Source organism: Gavia stellata, chromosome 28, assembly GCF_030936135.1.
Source record: "Gavia stellata isolate bGavSte3 chromosome 28, bGavSte3.hap2, whole genome shotgun sequence".
NCBI classification, from domain to species: Eukaryota; Metazoa; Chordata; class Aves; order Gaviiformes; family Gaviidae; genus Gavia; species Gavia stellata.
In genome coordinates, this window is record NC_082621.1 from 9413075 (window position 1) to 9417246 (window position 4172).

A 4172-nucleotide genomic window follows, 5' to 3' on the forward strand; every position below is an offset into this window, starting at 1 on the left:
TTAGTCCACTTCATTGCGAAGAAGAAGAAGAATTGCTATCTTTGGGTAGACGTCTTTAACTGAGTTAGTCATTTTAGACCCTTTTGGTAAGTGTTTTACATCAGTCTAAGAAAGAGGTATAAAGTTAGGTGATGCCAATCTAGGACTTAGTAGTAGATGCCCATTTAATTCTTGGACCACACTGAGTGCATCTATAATCAATTCATGGTCTTCCACAGTCACCTTTTCCCATTTTGGTAATATATTTGACAACAGTCACTGATTAGTTCCTAAAGCCAATAGGGAAGATTGCAAAGGCTGTTGTAATTTAGCCAGTTCACTAGTTGTAGTAGCCAGTTGGTCTCCTGACATATTTTACTAATTTGCCTTTTTAATGTCTGATTCATTCTTTCTACTTTTCCACTTGATTGAGGCCTCCAGGGGGTATGTAAATTTCAGGTAATGCAACGAATTTTACTAATATTTTGTACTACTTCTGCAACAAAATGTGGGCCCCTATCAGAAGATATTCCAATAGGTACTTCAAATCTTGGGATTATTTCTTGTAACAACCATTTAATGACTTCCTTTGCTTGATTGGTTCAACAAGGAAAAGCTTCAGGCCATCCTGTAAAAGTATCAACCCCCACCAGAATGTATCGATACCCCTTTTGTCTGGTTAATTCTGAAAAATCAATTTGCCAATAATCTCCAGGTTGTGCTCCCGATTTCAAGGTTCCCATTAGAACTTTCCTCTTTATCACCGGATCGTTTCGCAAACAAATTTCACACTTAGTAGAAATCATTTTAGCCACTTCTAACATTTTTATAGACAACACATATCTCATTAAAAAGGTGATTAATGCTTCTGGGCCCTGATGACACTCTTTATGTTTTGTCTGTAATATTTCTCTCATCAGAAGTGGGGGGATTACTACCTGTCCCTGAACTGTGACCCACTATCCTGTTAAATTCCTTTTTGCATCTAAAACTTCCGTAGTTTCTCATCTTCCTCCAAATATTTAGGTTTCTCTTTTGGTAATGTAATGTTCTTTGTGGGAATTAATGCCATTTGTAAGGCATTCCTTTTTGCTATTTCTTTAGTTGTTCTATCAGGTAATCTGTTCCCTATAGTTTCTTCCGTATTTCCTGATTGATGTGCTTTACAGTGCATGATTGCCACTTTGATCGGTCTCTGGACTGCTTGTAACAATTCCAATATTTCCTCTTTGTATTTGATGTTTGCCCCTTGAGAGGATAATAGTCCTCTTTCTTTCCATAGACATGCACTATACCAAAAGCATACTTTGAATCAGTCCAAATATTTACTTTCTTTCCTTCCCTCAGTTCTAATGCCTTCGTCAAGGCTATCACCTCTGCCTTTTGTGCTGAGGTGTTGCTGGGCAAAGCATTAGCCTCTATGACTGATCGCTCCGTTGTTACCGCATATCCAGCGTAGTGAACTCCATTCTTCACAAAGCTGCTACCATCTGTGTACAGTTCCCAGTCAGGATCCTCCAGTGGTGTGTCTTTCAGGTCTTGTCGGCTGGAATACACCTGTTCGACAGTAGCTAAACAGTCATGTTCCAGTTGTCCTTCTTCCTGTACAGAATTCAGGAAAACTGCAGGGTTAACTAGGTTAGTTGTTTTCAGGATCACTTCATCTTGCTCCATCAATATTACTTGATACTTCATCATCCTGCTGGGAGAAAGCCAGTGACCCCCATTTTGTTCCAAAACAGTCACCACCATATATGGTACATATACCACTATTGTCCATCCCAAAGTTAACTTTCGGGCTTCTTGTATGAGCATTACCGTAGCAGCAACTGCCCGAAGACAGGTAAGCCATCCTTTACTTACTGTGTCCAGTTACTTGGAAAAGTACCCCACTGGTCTCTTTCAGCTTCCCATCCATTGGGTCAGTACTCCCAGTACCAGATGTTGCCTTTCATGATCAAACAACTGGAAATCTTTAGTCAAATCCAGAAGTCCCAAAGCAGGAGCAGTCATCAGGGGCTGCTTCAGATCTTTAAAGGCCCATCGCTGTTCTGGGCCCCATTCAAAGGGAGGCGTCCCTTTCTGGGCCTCATACAATGGCTTAGCTATTAGACCATAGTTCATGATCCATAGCCTGCACCATCCACTCATTCACAGAAAGGCCCTCAGTTGGTGAACATTTTTCAGTTCTGGTATACTGCAAATGGCTTCTTTTCGGTTTGTTCCCAACTGTCGTTGTCCTTTTGAAATTTCAAAGCCCCGATATATTACAAATTGTCTTGCTACTTGTGCTTTGTTTCTGGATACTTTGTACCCTTTAAGTCCCAGAAAGTTTAAAAGGTCTATCGTTACCTTTATGCAGGTTGCTCTGTCCTCGGTGGTGATCAGTATATCATCCACCTATTGTAAAAGTAGATGACCAGGTAACTCTGGATTACTTTGTTTCCACATCTCAAGCTCTTGTGCCAGTTGATTGCCAAAGATGGTCGGGCTATTCTTAAATCCTTGTGGTAGTCTTGTCCATGTCAATTGTGTTATTGTCCTGTTTGTGGATTCTCCCACTCAAAGGCAAACAATTTTCTACTTTCCTTTTCCAGAGGTATACAAAAGAAAGCATCTTTTAAATCAAGCACTGTAAACCGCTGATGATTTTCTCTTAAAGTTGTTAAAAGGGTATATGGATTCACAACTACAGGATGAATGTCTTTTACTATCTGATTTATTACCCTTAAATCCTGAACTAATCTGTATTCACCTGAAGGCTTCCTAACTGGTAAGACTGGAGTATTATATTCAGATTCACATTCTTCCAAAATTCCACATTCCAAAAATTTATCAATTAATTTCTTAATTCCTTGCCTAGCTTCTGATTTTATTGGGTATTGTTTTATTCTTATCGATTTGGCATGTTCCTTTAATTCAACCTTTACAGGCTGGGCTACCTTCGATTTTCCAGGTATTTCTGTGTTCCAGACCATAGGTATCACAGCCTCATCTACTTCTTGTGGTATTTCTTGCATTTTTGCTTTTTCCTGTATCAATAATATATACCCTGTCTTTGATTCAAGTATTTTTAAATAAATGTCCCCTTTTTCAAAAATTATTTGTGCATTTAATTTAGAAAGCAGATCTCATCCCAACAAGGGCATCGGACATTCTGGCATATATAGAAATTCATGTGTAATTACCTTATTTCCAGATTTCAGACTAAGGGGTTTTAGGAATGGCCTTTCTTCTTGTTTCCCAGTCACGCCAATTACATTTGCAGTTTTATTTCCCAATTTCTCTTTACAGGTGTTCAAAACAGAATACGTTGCCCCGGTATCTACTAAAAATTCAACTGCAGAGTCTCACAGCTTAATTGTAACCAGAGGCTCAGCTGGGTTCCCCTCTGGTCCCCTTCATTCATCCAAAGTCATCATTCTCACAGCCTCCTGCTGATTTGCTTTCTATCTGGGGCAATCTTTTTTCCAATGTCCCTCTTCCCAACAGTAAGCACACTGATTCATCCCCAATGTCATATTAAATCCTCTTTCCCCAAAATTCCTAAAACCTCCTCTTCCCTTCGCTTGTCCCCTTCCTCTACCTCTCATGACACTTCCTGTTAAAACAGCCAGCAGCCTATCTTCCCTAACTTTCCTTTCTTTTTCCTTTTTCTGTTCTTCTTCTTTCTCCCGATTATTATAGACTCTCCATGCCACTTTGAGCAGCTTATTCAGATCCCTTGAATCTTCCCCCTCCAATTTCTGAAGTTTCTTTCTTATATCTGGGGCTGATTGCCCCCTAAAGATAGAAGCCAATTGAACAGCCACTTCTTGTTTTTCAGGGTCCAGATTAGTATATTTCCTGGTAGCAGTTTTTAACCTTTCCAGGAATAATGAGGGGGATTCATTTTTGTCTTGTTTTACTTCATATAATTTTGACCGATTCATAGCTTTTGGCAATGCATGCTTAACTCTATACAGTACCCATCCCTGGTAACAAGTTAATTTCTGTCAGTGATCGACAATATTTGGGTCCCATTGAGGATTCCCCAAAGGAAATGCTGTTCTAGGGTTCCAGTAAGTACACCACTTACACTCGCTGCCTCTGCCTGTGTCTTTGCTGTCTTTAACACCATCTGTTTCTCAGTGCTGTCTAATAAGTTATCGAATACCACTTGCAAATCATTTCAATCGGGATCCTGAGTCCTA

The 4172-nt window shown here is 39.8% G+C and overlaps 1 pseudogene; it reads right to left on the reverse strand.

Moving 5' to 3' along the window:
- On the reverse strand, positions 1-3911 carry LOC132319459 (uncharacterized; annotated as a pseudogene).
- Positions 3912-4172: the final 261 nt, after the last annotated feature.